Source organism: Bos taurus, chromosome 26, assembly GCF_002263795.3.
Source record: "Bos taurus isolate L1 Dominette 01449 registration number 42190680 breed Hereford chromosome 26, ARS-UCD2.0, whole genome shotgun sequence".
Classification (NCBI taxonomy): Eukaryota; Metazoa; Chordata; class Mammalia; order Artiodactyla; family Bovidae; genus Bos; species Bos taurus.
Window position 1 is genome coordinate 16,973,849 of NC_037353.1, and position 17,337 is coordinate 16,991,185.

General features: G+C 44.0%; 1 protein-coding gene across 10 annotated transcripts in view; it reads right to left on the reverse strand.

The window, feature by feature from the left end:
• Positions 1–17,337, reverse strand: part of SORBS1 (sorbin and SH3 domain containing 1) — a 234,332-nt gene that overhangs the window by 154,431 nt on the left and 62,564 nt on the right. For 6 of the 10 annotated variants that reach the window (XM_015460621.3, XM_015460614.3, XM_015460615.3 and 3 more), the window contains 1 exon segment: positions 17,242–17,332. The exons of the other annotated variants lie outside the window; for them this stretch is intronic. The gene's annotated coding sequence lies outside the window, so the exon portion shown is untranslated. 10 annotated transcript variants of the gene reach the window in all.

The window sequence follows — 17,337 nt, forward strand, 5'->3', positions numbered from 1 at the left end:
TTGGTTCCTGGAGCAGGGATCAAACCTGTGGCCCCTGCAACAGAAGCTCACAGTCCTAACCACTGGACTGTCAAGGAATTCCCCAGACCCTGCACTCTTATTGAAGTTAAAAAATTTCAATCCACAAATATTTATTCAGCAACTCCTATGTTCTAACACACTTCTTTAAAATGGTAAGGAGGTGGTGGTGGAACCGAAAGGCTTTTGTTATCACCTCAGTACTAAACTAGCCCCACCCACACTCACCAAGTCCAGACCCTACTCACAGCAAGTGCCCAGTGATAGCTGATGCCACTGAGGATGAAGATGACGATAGGGGCATTTCAAGTGTTGGCATATAGCTTCAAAGGGGAATTAGACTGCTCAACCTGGAGGGGAAAAAGCCCTACAGGTCAGAATGCTGACAGTTATTAAGATGAACAGGTGTGACTGAGCTAACAGGTGGGACCTTTGTAGGTATTCTGTTAATTCCTACTCAGCTTTCAGCTCCAGAAGCCGGCTGACCAACTCATCCTGATCCCTCCTGGACTTCCCCAGCAGTCTCATGTCACCCAGGAGGGGTAAATATTAGGTTGGCCTTCCACCCCGACACCCCTGGTTCCAGCATAGGTACTTGCAAATAAAAGGCACTCACTCACACTGTGGATTAGATGCATGGAAGGAGCAGTGTTTTATTACTCCCAGCGCACTTGCACTCCACAAGAGTTGCCAAGCAGCAGTTCCCACACAGCAAAAGGACTATGTGAGAATCATTTTAATTAGCACTTTTATTGTTTGTATGCAAATGTACATTCCTAAAATGAGCCCTTTAAAGAGCTCTCCCCTAGGTTGATATCCCTGAGATTTTTCTGTAAATCCTTTTACATAGATAGTAAAGAGAAATTTCAATCTAGCTTGAATCTGTAATAACAGAGTTAAGGTGCTTTTCTTTACAGGAATGACAAGCCTAAAATGAGGGTGCCAGGACAGAGCTGCTTCTTGACTTACTCATCCCAAAATAGCAGGCACCTCAGAGCACTCTTCCAATACCCGGTTCCAGAAAAGTGACACACCACCCCCCCTCCACCTGCATCCCCCTGGATTAGAGAGCCCTCAAAGTTATCACAAGCAAACTTTCCAACCTCCCCTTCTGTTCCCTTCCCCGAATGTCCTGCTACAAGCTCAGGCAGTCCATTCTCTCTGCTGGCCCATTCCCAGTCTGTTCCCTTCCTTTGGTTCTGACCCAGGGGCTGGGCGGCTTTGGTTCTGTGCCTTAGCTCAAGGAGAGGCCCAGATGCTCCTTGAGAATCAACCCTGGCAGAGGGCTCCGTGGACCCGGCCCAGGCCTGCCCAGCCCTGGGTGGGTGTTCCAAAAAGTTCGTCTCTTGGGGAGTCAGGGTGGGAATAAAATTCTGGGTGGTCAGCATGGCTGAATCCTGCCGTGAGTCACTAACCCAGCCCTGTAGAGTTATACCAGGCAGCCCAGGCAGCCAGTCACCACTTAAAATTAGAGAGAACGTGACAGCAAGAAGCAAACTTCTCAGAAGGGCACACAGGGAAGGCAGAGGTTGCTTACCTGAGCTTGGAGGGAAAACTCCTGCAGTCCAAAAGGGTGGGGAGGACTGGAGTCAGGAAAGCCCTGGAAAGTTCTTTAAAGGGCTGCAAAGCACTGGGAATGCTCAATTTGCATGTCTGGGCCACAGGAGGAGGGAACGAGTTGATGCTGAACAAAAGGACAGTACTATCTGTCAGAAGATAAGTCCAGAGGCTAATGTCTGGAAAGACTTAAAACACATGAGAAATGTGAATAACTGTGAAGAAGTGTTTTTTTTTTTTTCTTTCTTTCTTTCTTTCTTTTTTTTAACTTATGATCAGAACCAGAAGCAAAGCAAAGAAGTAACAGGCCTGCTTAGGGAAGGCAGTGTAATGTGACAGCAAGCAGAGAAACAGCTGCTGACCAGTACTGCGCACCTTCTCCATCTGAGAGATGGTTCCTCATCCAGGAAGAAGCACCTCTGGTAGGAGTGACTGAAAACTGAAGACAGGTGTGGAGCCAGGAGCAGAGCCACAGCCACTTTAAGTCAGGTCTTCAGGCTCAGATGAATCAGAGCCTCAGAACTGACGGCCACAGTCGAAGTATCAGCAGATGTCAGACATGAATCACTTAATCCTTCAGAAACCTCTGAGAAAGGAATGGTGTTGAAAGAGGAGGAAGTGATTAACAAGAGGAAGGTTCTAGAAGATGCCCAGAGAAGCTCTAGCCTAGAGACTTCACAAGATCTGACACAGCTTCGCTAGGAATAAAAACCAAATTAACCATTCCCTTTTAGATTAGATTAGACTAATAGTTCAGTTGAGTGTCACTTGAGTCCCATGATGTCCCTGCAAACACCACTGAAGAAATGTGAGCAACTAGGTGGGTTTATATATAGACAATTGAACCACCAGGTCACACGCATGTGGATTTAGCCCCAACCTCTTCGTTTTGGACAAGAACATGTGTCTGGAGGTGATACAAATGAGGGAGGGACCATCACCTTGTAAGATGATAAAAGATGAATTTTCAAAGCTCACAGGTTATAAAATGAATCAAATCTAACAAAATGAAATTAAGGTGGAAACGTGAAGGCTACATCTTTTTGGAGGAAACTGGAGAAGGGGTAGTACTTTGGTTGACCACATGCTTCATGTGACCAACATCCTGAAGTGGTTACCAAAAACAGTAGCCAAGTCTTGGCTATCTCAGGGTCCTTATGATGAACCCCTCAGAGCCTCTGGGTAGGAGGTCCCTTGGCTTCAGCAACCAACCCAGCTCTGGAACCCCAAGAGAGCCCCTTCTCATGTAGGGTGTTCTTAGAGGAGAGCTCAGCTGTGGCTGGGGCTCAAGAGAGGCCCCCACTTGAGATACCTCTTAGGATACACCTTCAGGTAAGATGAGACGCTGCAGTGAGACGCTGACACCTTAGAAACACCTGCCAATCGACACCTGCTATCGTCAAGGCTGGTTCTGTCTCAAAGTGGTCATTCTCAAAACTGGCCAGCATAAGGACCACTGCTGGTGAGGGGATGGGTCAGGGAGGAGTGAGTGTCAGGAGCATTTCAAATTTGGTGACGTCCTTCTCACCCAGTGACCCTGACTAACAAGCCAAGATCCCTGAATGGAAACGCCTGGTTGGAATGCCTTCTTAGCTCAGTGAGACAAGCACCTCGGGAGTCATTTATTCCAAGGAAGGGGACATCCCTAAAGGAAATGAGTAGATGCTAAGCAGAGAATACAGCAAATCAAAAAACTTCTGACGCAGTCCAAACCCTTGGGTGATATACTTTCAGTTCAATACCTGGAACTCAAGACCAGCCCAGAGGGAATCCGAAACAGACTCCCAAGTGGCTGGGAGCCAAGAAGGTCTAAAGTGACTTCAGAAACCTCTAACATCAAAGACACTGGGCATGTCTGAAGCCAAAGGACCTCTGAGCTGAAGTAGGCTAAAGGGGGCATTGAGCACCATCTAGCTCTTACTATTAAAAGTGGGAAGGAGAATATGGAGGTGCTTGTGGGAGGCAGTGCTGGAGAGTTCCCTAAAGTAATGAATTTGAAGACCCTGGTCTTCAAAGTACTTTTTCCAAAATGAGCATTTTTTTCATCATGTACTATTTGGTTAGTTAACAGAGGAACCAAAAGGTTCAAACCGGTCAACCCATCCCTTGTGCTCAATGACTGGACCTTCCATTCCTGGAACTGACCCTGAGATACTTTGGACCGCGGGTGACGGGCAAAGAGTTCAGCTGATCCGCAGTGAACTGAAACCGACCTCACAAAACTGCATCATTCATGAACAGGCAGTAAGGGAACTAGCCACACCCCACCCTCTGTCCCGCCCAGACTTTAACCCTAAACAGAACGTTCTAAATCTCAGATACTGTCCAAAAGCTCAGAGACACATTTTGGAGATGGAAAATACACAAACAAGCATTTTTAGACACTTCACCTAGTATCCCATACTCCAGGGATGGGTCTGGAAGCTGAGAGGTAACTGTCTTTCTCTCCCGCAAGGCGCGTCCCTTCAGTGCCCTGGCGGCTCTGCTTGCTCCAAGAAGGAAACTTCCACCCAACACTACCAGTCTTTAACACGCGCTAAGGGCAATCTGGAGTCAGGCGCAGGAGTGACAACAGCCAGGAGGGACAGGCTGAAGCACAAGCACTGAGTATTTGAAACCACAAGCCCTGAATCTGCAATTCCTCTGTTTACTTAGAAACAGTTGCTGATGCTCACCCCAAAGATAAACAAGGACAAACCCGGAAAGGGAAGGGGAAGCAGTGAGGTAAGAGCTGCTGTAAAGCTGGCAGCACGCAGAGGAAAAGCGCTGTCAGGACGCAGTCTTCCTCCTGACGAGAAGAATGAGATAACAGACTGCTATGAATAGTGATTAGAGGCTGTACCCGGGCGCGAAGCAGACGCAGAGACTCACCACCTTCACACACTGAAAAGTCATCCGCAGACTATTTGGAGGTTGCTATGCTAGAGTGGAAAGAACACGGCATGTGAAGTCAGAAGAGGTGACTGAGTCCCGGCTCTGCCTTGAGCAAAGCTGTGTGACGTCAGGCCTGGCACTCAACCTCTCTGAGTTTCAGTTCTCTGTGAACTGTAAAATGAAGGAGTAGATTTACACTAGCCAAGACATGCAAACAACCTAAATGTCCATCAGCAGATAAGTGCAAAAAGAAGACGTGGTGTATACATATGAAGAAATATTACTCAGTCTTAAAGAACGAAATGCCATTTGCAGCAACATGGATGCAACTAGAGATTATCATACTAAACAAAGTAACTCAGGAAGAGAAAGACAAATACCGTATGATACATGGATTCTAAAATAAGACACAAATGAACCTATCTATGGAGAAGGCAATGGCACCCACTCCAGTACTCTTGCCTGGAAAACCCCATGGACGGAGGAGCCTGGTGGGCTGCAGTCCATGGGGTCGCTGAGGGTCGGACACGACTGAGCGACTTCACTTTCACTTTTCCCTTTCATGCACTGGAGAAGGAAATGGCAACCCACTCCAGTGTTCTTGCCTGGAGAATCCCACGGACAGGGGAGCCTGGTGGGCTGCCGTCTATGGGGTCGCACAGAGTTGGACACGACTGAAGCGACTTAGCAGCAGCAGCAGCAGAACCTATTTATGAAATAGAAACAGGAGGCAGAGGGAGGGAAGGATTGGAATTTGGGGATTAGCAGATGCAAACTATTATATACAGGATGGATAAATGACAAAGTACTACTGTATATACAGCACAGGCAACTATACTCAATATCCTGGATGGAAAAGAATATACGTCTATAAGAAAATAGAATAAAATGAATGAGTTAGACTAGCTGCCATCATAGTTTTCTTCCAGTCCTTACATTCCATTATACTATTATACTAAATACTGCAGCTCAACTAGTCATGTCCCCTTCTACTGAATACCTTCTGTATGTCCAGTGCTCTGCTGAGTACTGGAACAGTCTTGCACTCAAGGAACCATCCAATCACTTATGCTAGTAGCCTGTAAACAAGCTTCTACAGTATGCAGGGAGAGACACGCGGACAGGGCGAAGAGTCAGCTGACCCAGCATAGAAAGAGGGCAATCAGGAACAGCTTCCCAGAAGTGATGCCCAGGCCAGTAAGGGCAAAAGGAGTCTTATGTACAAAATGATCCCCAGGGAGGAATGGCCCAATAGGGCATGCATGATGGGAGGAGTTCAGAGATAAAGCAGTAAGAAAAGCTACCATCAGCACCTCAGAACTCCTACAGTCCTCTGCTGTTCATCCTAACACCTCCCTATACAGCCACACTCTTAGGGTCAGCGCACGCCAACACAAGGCCAGTCCACCAAGCAACCATCCAACTCTTGCCCCCAGCCTGTCCCTCTTCCCCTGAGTCACATGGCCAAGCTACACCTGCTTCACACACAGGCTTCCTCCCCATCACACAGCAGGCCTTGCTTTCAACCCCTGCTCAGTCCCTGGTGCCCAACCCACAGCAGCTGTTCCAAATAGTTTCCATCTTCCTCAGAGCCACAGCCACAGCCCACCCACCCCACTCATGCTCAGCAGACCACCCTCCCCACCTCCTCTGCTCCTGGGAACGCCTGTCCAAGCACTGCTCTGTAGCAACCTTTCTGCCCATCTGTCTCAGCTCCTTCCTGCAGAGCCCAGGCCAAGCTGTGGGGACCTCTGCTCATCAATACAGAAGAAAGTAAAAGGAAATGGAAACCACAGTCATCCACTCATGCAGGCTGTTGCCCGTGCTTCTGACTGGACTCTGAAACAGCACACTTAAGTGGGATGAGGTCTATGTGTGTACCCGCGTGCCAAAAGGTTTTATGCAAATATTATTAGCTACTCCATAACCATTGCTTGAAGAAACAAATACTTTTTTTATTTTTGGCAGCACCATTCAGCATGTGGGATCTTAGTTCCCTAACCAGGGATCGAACCTGTGTCCCCTGCAGTGAAGCACAGAGTTTTAACCACTGAACCACCAGAGAAGTCCCCAAACAAGTAAACAGATTTAGATGCTGAGTTTATCTCCAGGCATGTGAACCAAGAATATAGTCTGCTGCTGCTGCTAAGTCACTTCAGTCGTGTCCGACTCTGTGCAACCCCATAGACGGCAGCCCACCAGGCTCCCCCGTCCATGGGATTCTCCAGGCAAGAACACTGGAGTGGGTTGCCATTTCCTTCTCCAATGCAGGAAAGTGAAAAGTGAAAGTGAAGTCACTCAGTCGTGCAGGACTCTGCCAAAAACATCCTTTGTATTAACACAATGGCGAGGCCTTTACCAACTGGTCCCTGCTTGGTTCCTACACACGGTTCATTTAATGCCAACCCAAGAAGCACTGAATCATGGTAGTGCCATTTAGTTATGAAATACATTTCCTAAAAACACAATATAAATGCTTTAAATATAAAAAGCACACTCCTATAGGTGCCATATGTTGTATGTATATTATACTGAACTGTGTGTACAGTTATTTATTTTTCCATGTTCTTGGTGCCAGCATAAGCTCTCAACCAATGGACAGCATAGCATGGCCTGAGCCAACTGCTGATCCAGCCCCAAGCAAAACACCATAGGGCCTCTAGGGCACCGCCCTGTGTTAACATATTTACCCCACTAACACCTGTCTGTCACTCATTTATTTTTTGTTCTGGTCAACAATTTTGACTCATAATGGCCAACAGATGGTTTGCAACTGGTATTGGACCTGCTATCATGAAATAAAGGAAAAGCATCACCCAGGATTAGTAAATTCAAGTGTCTAAGAGACTGACCAGTGAACATGGGCCAGCTTATAGGCTAGGAGCACTGATCAATGGAAATACTCTGTAGAATGCCAGGAAAATAAATCCATCTCCCCACACCATCTACTAAACAGAGCTAGAGAACTCTCTCGCAAGGTCAGGGTGACATTGTGAGCTCCTGAGTACAGAACTCCTTACACATTGTTCTCTCCTGTTTATTCCAGGTAACCATGAGGAAGAAATGGCATTAGGAATCCTCCTCCATTTGACAGGGACAGAGTTAAGGGACAAAACAGGTGATTAAATAGTTAATTCCACTAGGGAATTGGAAGTAAAAAAAATATATATATATATATATTTATATATAATATATGGAAGATCCCTGAAGTTAATGATCACTCAGGAAAGCAGGGTTGCTGCTGCTGCTGCTAAGTCACTTCAGTCGTGTCCGACTCTGTGCGACCCCATAGACAGCAGCCCACCAGGCTCCGCCGTCCCTGGGATTCCCCAGGCAAGAGTACCGGAGTGGGTTGTCATTGCCTTCTCCAAAAGCAGGGTTGCTTAGCAACAGAAGCACAAGACATGCCCCAAAACAGTAAGACAATGGTGGCATGAGACCCACATCCTACCCAGTGAGCTCAGTAAATTAATGACCCCAGATCATGCTATCTGCACACATTAAAAAACAAATTTATGGAAAGGTGACATTTCAGTGTGAAAGACCCTGTCCATAGCCAGGACAGTATTAGCTTGATATAGAGACAAGAAAACTCCCCTGCTCAACCTCGAGGAGGAGCTAATGATGAAAGTGTGATGTCTACTCAAGAATGAGAAAGAAGGGGGTCTTCTCCCCCTCCCCACTTTTCCTTTGATTATAAAGGAAAGTTTTCAGGGTGTGGCACTCTCTCACCCCGATGGCTTGTAAGCTTCACGAATATCCTATTCTAACACAGCATTTCTTATCTACCACTTTGCTTCTCATTGAATTCTTTCTGCGCTGAGACATAAAGAACTGGAACTCCTCAGTGTTTCCTGAAACACCACCTAATGGTTTCACATTGAGATGTTGGTCTTCTAACCCCCTAGACCTGGTTGTGTAGTTGGTCTCCAGAGTTTCCCAGAACTCACGTGCAGCTCTGCGTGTGTGGGGCACGTGACAGAACATGACAATTCTAGACTGTTGGGGTTTGAGTGAAACTCAAACACGATCTCATTACATATAAGAAACAAACAAAGCCTGGGGAGGGTGGGTTGTCCCAGGGCAGGTGGCCAGTAAGGGCCCAGGAGGTTACCGGAATGAGAACTACTGTCCCTTCCTTGGCCAGTCCAGCAGACCGAGAGTGTCCGAAGAGCTTTCACCCAAAGCCAAGCAGCTAAAAATGAAAAAGGATTGAGAGGCTATCTCCATTCTGGCTAGCATTTAGTTTTCGGAAGTTTACAGGAATAATTTTAGGAGGAAAAGGGCGTTATTAGAAACAGACTGATCACAATAGCTTATAAAATGGGAATGATTTAAATTCACATGGTTATTAAAGTTTTAGGATTTCTTGTTGGCTTTTGTTTTTATGAAGCTCCTTTCCTATAATCTACTGAATATTTTGGAAGGTACCAGGGACCAAAAAACTAACAGCTCTGCTTCACCAAAACATCAGGGACTTCTGTCATCCAGTTTTATATTTTTGTCTGCTTATTATAAAAAGGGAAACTAAGAAATGTTCAAGTTCCTTCAAGTTCAGTAGTTCAGCTCCATTTGAAAGAAAGAAAAAAAAAAACTGGAACTATTTAAGAGCAAATATAATTAGTAGATTTGTATAAATGTCTCCAACATGGTAATTTTATGAGCAAACCACATTATACAGAGTACATGATATGTTTCAAAATTAATATAATGATTGGATATCTGTAAAGAATACTGAAAAATTACATTATTGCTGTCTTTCCTTCCCCTCTTATTTAAAAAGGCATAAATCCCTTAAAGAAAAAAAACATGTTTCACTCCACAGACAACTATTTTTCTATCACTGTAAATGTAGTTTCCACATTTAAAAAGGGGGATACCAAAATGATTCTTTGCTGAACCTCAAGATCCTTTGATATGTCAAGATAAGATTTTAAACTGATACTGAAAGTCAGGAGTTACAAAGGCTGGAGTTATATAGGCTGAGAGGGCCATCCAGATACAGATGATGGTCTGGGGACTGCAATAAATTGGGACTCATATGCTCTCACATGATGGGTCAATGGCTGTTCCACTCCAGCCCATACCGTTCCATGTAAGAATATGGCTCAGCACTGTTAGATATTCTCATTGTGCACAGCAGCTAGAAACCCAATCATGTGAAACTTCCCCAACTTTGAAAATTCTGGTCACTTACTTTAAAATTTTTTTAAATACTGGTGTTTTATAGACAGTTAGTTTGAAGGACAAAATGCTATAAACATGATTAATTCAGGAAGTAAATTCAGTGCCTAGAAACACAAATTTATTGGAAAATGAAGAATGGATTCTATACACTTTTTTTTAATATACTCTTTTTTAAACCTATATTATTCCCTTATAATAGCTTTTCTCTTGCCCAAGGGGAATGAGGATGGGAGAATACATAAATTTGAGGAAAAAGATTGAAATTAGCTGTTAGAAAGCAAGAAGGGTAAAGATACCTTTACTTCCTTCTTTAATTAAAATAATAGAAATTGATTTAAGAGTATTTTCAGCTTTTGAGTCCATGTTGGGACAATTCCAGAAGTTGTACATTTCATCAAAGTCAGGCTGCCTTGAACATAGCAATTTTCCCTAAACTTTTTGTCTAATCAGAAATGCCACCCAGAGGTACCCAGAGGCAGCCACTTTTATAATGGTATGCTAATGGTTTATGTGACTAAGTTAGAAGGCATGATAACCAGATGGGGGAATGTCATCTATTTAAAATGTAAAAGTACTATGCATGCTGTGGGTACACGTGCATCTGGGGTGGAGGGGTGGTGTTCTTGACCCTTCTTCTCACAAAAGCCTAAGAACCAATACCTGATTATAAAAGTGAAAGTTCAATTGTGCAAGTTCAAACACAGATAACGTAGTCATTTTTTTTTCTCAAACATACTCCTGCAGGATCCTTTTTTTTTTTTCTTTTAAATCAGTGATGGGATCAGCAGACCGGAGAAAATCTCTCTTACTGAGGAAAACAGAGTGAGTCATCTCTATGCTGATAAGAGACTGCAGGACGAGGGCACTGCTGTGAAGCAGGTATCAGGCGGTGCCTAGTCTAAATGAGTCAGTGGAGCAATCAAGATCATTTCTTTCCATGACATTCAGTGATCACTGGAGATGATGTTGACGGCCTTATCTCAGTGGCATCCCCAAGCACAATCTAACATTTACTTCCCCAAACCTGGTGAGGAGGATGGGGGACTGAAAAATATCTCACTATTTGTAGTGACTAGATAGAAAAGGAGAAAGTATCTTGTTTTTACACATGGTTGGCTGGCAAATGTGATACAAGTCCTGTTTGTTTTAAAAGTATAAAATCAAATGTGTAAATCTCTTAGAGAAACATCAACACCTACGAAACGTGGCTGCTGCACAGAACGAATGTCATGGCTCTGTAGAACACAAAAATGTTGGCCAGAAAACAGCTTTATGAACCTCTGGGAAGACAAACGAACATGCTAGCCCAGGAAGATACTTTTAGACAATGACCCCTGTAGAAATGAACCTCGAAAGAGCACACACTCCAGACAGTGTAGTGATCTGCTCATTAGTCCTAGACACTGGATTCAGTCTCCGCTTTCAAAAAAAGTTACAACTTGGGCAAATTACTGACATTTTCTGACAGGTGCTGAGATTTTTAAAACAAGGAAAATGAGTTTGGGAAGATCATTTTGAATGAACTCTGGGGTTAGGGGCTATCAACCACAACAGATTCCAAATCCCATGTTCTGATCCACAATGCAATAATAAGACTTTGCTCTACAGGGCGGCAGGGAGATGGCCCATTGAAACGAATACAGTTTGTGCCTCAACTCATGGCAACTACACCCACCCCATTTGAATTCACATTTGTCTAAGGTGGCTGAGTAAAATATTAGCCTGAAACAGCCTTGAATCCTTTTTGAAAGAGCCAAAGAGGAAATGAAATTGGCCTGATTGACATTTTTGTAACACAAAGAAATGTGAAGGTCAAGGTAAAGAGGCTGTAGGGGAACAGAATTTGCCACCCCAAAACATATCTCTTTGGCATATTAATTATGTTAAGCTGGTTATAGTTTCTAAGAAACCACAGACATGGGAAAAATTCTGAAAACCAAACAGAAGTGACCCTTTTAGAAGAAACACTTACAGGTAAATCTTCATTTGTAAGGGTGTGTCCCTGTTGTACCGGGTAGAGGAGGATGATGAGACCTCTAGAAACTCTTATCAATGGATAAGATGATGACTAATCTACATAACAACCTTACCTTAGTTTACAGTCCTTTTCCTGGTCAACTCCCATAACTGACTCTCATCCTCTTTTATCTAAGGACAGTATCGAAAACTAGAGTATTGGACACTTAGGGGAGTTACTTGAGTTTTCCTGGGTCTCTCCCTTGCATGCAGGTTGTTACACTTTTGTTCAGTTTTCTCCTGTTAATCTGTCTGATGTCAGTTCAAATCTTAGACCAGTCAGAAAGACCTAGAACAGTAAAGGAAAATTTCTTCCCAAAGCCTCACACCAAGTTGCTGATGAACATGAAGCGTTACAACAAATAAAGGCAATGGCCATTGAACCAACAATGACCTTGGTCAACATGCACATCAAGCAAGAGTCCCAGTAAAAACAAGAAGTGAAGGAACTGTAGATTTTTCTAGGTCATTTGTTAAGCCGAGAAGAGGTACTATTATTCTTTTGAAAGATAATACATAAACCAAAAGATTTAGGACAAAAGGGTGGAGACTGAAAAGGAAGTTCCCTTCATATACCACTGCCCTTCTCCAAGGTTACTCATCTCCAGCAGCTCCTCCTAAGATGACCCACATACACATGAGCAATGAACCACTATTCTGCACACCTGGCTATTTTTTTACAAAACATAAGGGAGATAGTACCATTTATAAATGTCCCACCACTTAAGTCTCTGGGGGCATGGGAAGGTACCAAAAAAACATTTTTCCCTTCATTCCTAAAACCACTTGCTGAAAAGGAAACAGGAGAAATCCTCACCCTATGACTGCCAGTAGGTTTCCTTCTTTTTAATCTTATTTAGGTTCCACTCGGAGAAAAGATGACGAGTGAAAACCAGGGTTGCTGTCAATCGTCATGGACATTCCACTGAAACCTTCATTTTGCCATAAATCAGTGGTTTCAGATATAGAATACTACCCAATAAGTGCTCATTTTCCAGAGATTAGATACTTCCTAAGTCTCACTGAGAATATTTTCACTGAAACACAAGGGTCTTGAGATACATGGAAGAGCAAGTGAGGGCTGCCCATTACCCCGGGCAACTGGAAACAGCACATTTCAGCATGCTGCTTAGCCCACTGCCCTCAACAGCTGCACAGTTTTCCATGCTTTTTGTCATTTGCACAAAAGGCCTTTAAAAAACAAAACAAAACCAAGCCTGGAGAAAAAGTGGAAATGTTTCAAAGAAGAGAATCTTGAAGACATCCAAGAACGTCTGGGGAGGGCTAACCTGAGGCTCACAGGGCAGCCAGAGACGGTGGGACCCTAAACCCGGGAGAGGGAGGAGGCGGACAGGCTTTGAGTTGGTAACTTTGGGAAGGGGGCAAAAGTGTCTCTGGGGGCTGGAGATAACCAGACTAAAGAGATTTCCCAGGTAATGTAGGAACAGAAAAACCAAGGAGCCCAGGGAGAATATGCAGGAAGCTCAGTGGGGTGTTTTCTCTGGGAAGGGGACAAAACCAATATAGAGCTGTATTCTGTGCCAGAAACCCACAAATAGATGAAAATGGAAAATGTGTTTGCTCAAAAAATAATCTTCTCATGTCAGTGGCTGATGATTAAAGGTGTATGGGTGGTCCTGAAACACATACATCTACCACAACCATCACTGTCTATTTTTGCTGCTTTATTATCTTATAGCATTTATCTTTGGTATTTCAAAGATATCAAAATATTTCATAAACTGTGGTCCTGAAAATCAAGGTTGTCTTTTTGGCTTTTTCATAAAATTATATCACAACTTTCACCGCCAAACTACTGATTTTCAGGGACCGCTTTCCATTTAGCAAATCTTCATTTAATGAAATTTTGAGTGTGATCAGAGAATGAAAAAAATTTGCAATGTATTAACTAACAGTAAATTAAACTTCACCAAAATGGCTTGTAGAAATTCTAGCGCATATAAAGAACAGTGTAACTTACAGGCTATTACTGGCAAAGGATGCTGGATCCTTCTGCTTGCCAGCCAAAGACAGCCATGTGCCAATTGCATAAATGCAGTTTATAATTCACTCAGCTGGCCAGATTTTAAATCATGCAATTCTAAAACTAATTTTCTTGATTTGGAGGAGTCACAGTATTTCCATTTTTTAAAAAAAACATAAGGTGAAGCTTTATTATATTTTCCTGTCATCTCACTTGAATCATTTCTATTTGTATTACATGAACTTATCCCTTATTCAGCAGTTTATACCCTGATGCTGGGAAAGATTGAAAGCAGAAGGAGAAGAGGGTGACAGAGGATGAGATGGTTGGATGGCAACACCAGTTCAATGGACACGAACTTGGGCAAATTCTGGGAGATGGTGCAGGGCAGGACAGGGAAGCCTGGCATGCTGCAGCCCATGGGGTAGCTAACAGTCAGACACGAATTGGCGACTGAACAAATCCCTTATTCATTAGAGATGTGTCTTCATTCACTTCTTAGTAGGAATTTTATATGGTAAATTAACCCTTTGCCTTTATTTTCTTTGTCCAAATTCTACCTATCTCTTCTTTTTCTCCCTGAATCATCATCTCCATCTCATAGCTTCAAATACCATCTACATGCTGATGACTCTCAAAGGTACCATTTCCAGCTCTAGCCAACTCTGAATTTCTAAATCTCTATATGAATATTGAATGGGCATTTCAAACTTAATATGCCCAAATGGAACTCTCAGGGTCCTCCCCAAGCCTCCTTCTCTGTTCCCCATCTTAGTAAATAACAACACCATTCACCTAGCCAAAAACACTGGACTTACCCACTTTCCTTTTTGCTCATACCACACACTCAATCCAGCAAGTTCTATCTTCAAAATATACCCTGAGCTTGACCAGATCACACCATTTTATATTCACCATGTTAATCCAAGCCATGCCCTTATCTCTGGCCTAGACCAGAAGGGCCACCTACAGGTCACACTGATTCTATTCTTGCCCCCAAAAGTCTATTCTCCATTCAGAACCCAGAGAAATAATTTTAAAGCTCAAAGAAAATCATATCACTGTTTCACTCAAACTTCTCAAAAGGTATCCAATCACACACAAGGTTTTGGAGTAAATCTCAACTCCTTACCATGCCTATAAGATCTACCATTGACCTCATTTCATATCACTCTGCTCCCCAGAACCACTCCCCAGCTCAAGGCCAGCCAGACTGGCTGCCTTCCTGCCCCTCTATCCTGCCAAGCTCAGCCTACACCAAGGCCTTTCTTTTTGCCTTCTGTTTCCTCTGCTAACCACCTCTCTGCAGATTCCTTCACTACATTCAGATCTCTGCACACAATTTCTATCCACCCCTCTCCAAACAAAGACCTTCTCAGACCTCTTTCAAAAGGAACCCCTCAGGTTTGGGGCAAAATGGATACATGCACATGCATGGCTGAGTCCCTTCACTGTTCACCTGAAACCATCACAAAATTGTTCATTGGCTATACCCCAATACAAAATGCTGTTGGTGTTAAAAAGAACTCCTCACTTCTTTTATAGCACTTATCACTCCCTGAAATTGTATTATCTATTTAGTTATTTCCTTCATTCACAAAACACTTATTTCATGAGCACCCACCACCATGTACAAGGTGCTCTTCTAGGAGCTGGGTAGAGAGCAGTGAATAAGTAAAGACCCCTGCCCTCATGGAGGTCACATTCTTGTCACCCCACTCAAATCCAAGCTTCAGTCCACTGAGTCCCCAGTGCCCAGAGCCGTGCCTTGGCACAGAGTGGGCATTCATGCATGTTTACTGAATGGAGGAAGGGTCCCACCCACCTGGGACCACTGGTTCCCTGAGAACTCCACCATAGACCTCTTCCTAAAAGATGGGGCTCTGAGGAAGCCAGAATGTCCACTGTGTCCCTTTGGGCATAGTAATGGGGACAGCCAGCCTCCCATGTTTCAGTTGGGTCCCTAACCTTGGGCCTGACCAACTGCCCTTCTTTCCCCGCCCCACCCCAGCAACCTGCATACTCCCCAGGCGGCCATGCCTCCAGGTCATGTCTCACTGGGTCCTAAGAGCATCTGATTCACCTAGTTAGGAGTGGACCAGGCAGTCAGCAGCAAACAAACCAGCTTCTCTCAATCAATAAAAAACGGCTGGAATCAAGACGCATGGGTCATACTGCCTTCCTGGCTCATGGTCCCCCCCAGCTCAGAACTCACGTGAGACCTTCACCATCAACTAGCTGGTATGCCTCCAAGCACTCTTAGCATTAGAACCCACTTGTGTTAAGGACATATTTTTGCCTCTTTCAGCTGCCACAGATGCAAGACATTTACCTGCTGTGATGAGTAATTAAGTTTCTTTGGAAAGCGGAAGAACATTTGTTAACTGTGAAATTATCTGATGGCAAATAAAAATGAAGGTAATTGTGAAACAGAGTTAATTTATCTTTCTATAAAAGGGCAGCTGGAATGGTAGGATCAGATCAGATCAGTCGCTCAGTCGTGTCCGACTCTTTGCGACCCCATGAATCACAGCACGCCAGGCCTCCCTGTCCATCACCAACTCTCGGAGTTCACTCAGACTCACGTCCATTGAGTCAGTAATGCCATCCAGCCATCTCATCCTCTGTCGTCCCCTTCTCCTCTTGCCCCCAATCCCTCCCAGCATCAGAGTCTTTTCCAATGAGTCAACTCTTCGCATGAGGTGGCCAAAGTACTGGAGTTTCAGCTTTAGCATCATTCCTTCCAAAGAAATCCCAGGGCTGATCTCCTTTAGAATGGACTGGTTGGATCTCCTTGCAGTCCAAGGGACTCTCAAGAGTCTTCTCCAACACCACAGTTCAAAAGCATCAATTCTTCGGTGCTCAGCCTTCTTCACAGTCCAACTCTCACATCCATACATAACCACAGGAAAAACCATAGCCTTGACTAGACACACCTTTGTTGGCAAAGTAATGTCTCTGCTTTTGAATATGCTATCTAGGTTGGTCATAACTTTCCTTCCAAGGAGTAAGCGTCTTTTAATTTCATGGCTGCGGTCACCATCTGCAGTGATTTTGGAGCCCCCAAAAATAAAGTCTGACACTGTTTCCACTGTTTCCCCATCTATTTCCCATGAAGTATGGGAATGGTAGGAAGGGAAAAAATGAAAATGCAAATCCCTTGAAGAACCACTCTGGAGGACTCAAAATATGTATTTAAAAATCCGTGTTTCTAACATACGTGTTCACTTCTCAACTTGCTTGCACAGAATCACCCAGCTCTACACCTCAGAACTAAACAGGATTACTCCGTATTTGCTCAGCATTTTATTCCCTTGGAAGCATTCTCACATAATCTTTCAGCAGAGCAGGAGTCATTTCACTGTCTGCAGGCCCAGGGAGGTAAAAAAAAAAAAAAAAAAATGCACCTAAAAACCCACAATAAATAGCAGAACCAAGGAGGTAGCAGAACTCATATATGCCTAGGCCAGTCCCAGTTTCCTTCCTTCTATGACAGAAAATGCAATGTGGTTCTCTGAAAATCCCATTCCATAGTCCACTGAAAACATGGCCCTCCGTTGAATTACAGCAGCAGCAGCAACAAATAAAACACAACACATATTTACCAGTGGTGTAAGGTGCTGGAAAGATGCATTGGTCCTGGGGCTCCGGGCAGGGAGAAGATCTCACAAACTCTTTCAACAAATGCCACCACTCCTGCA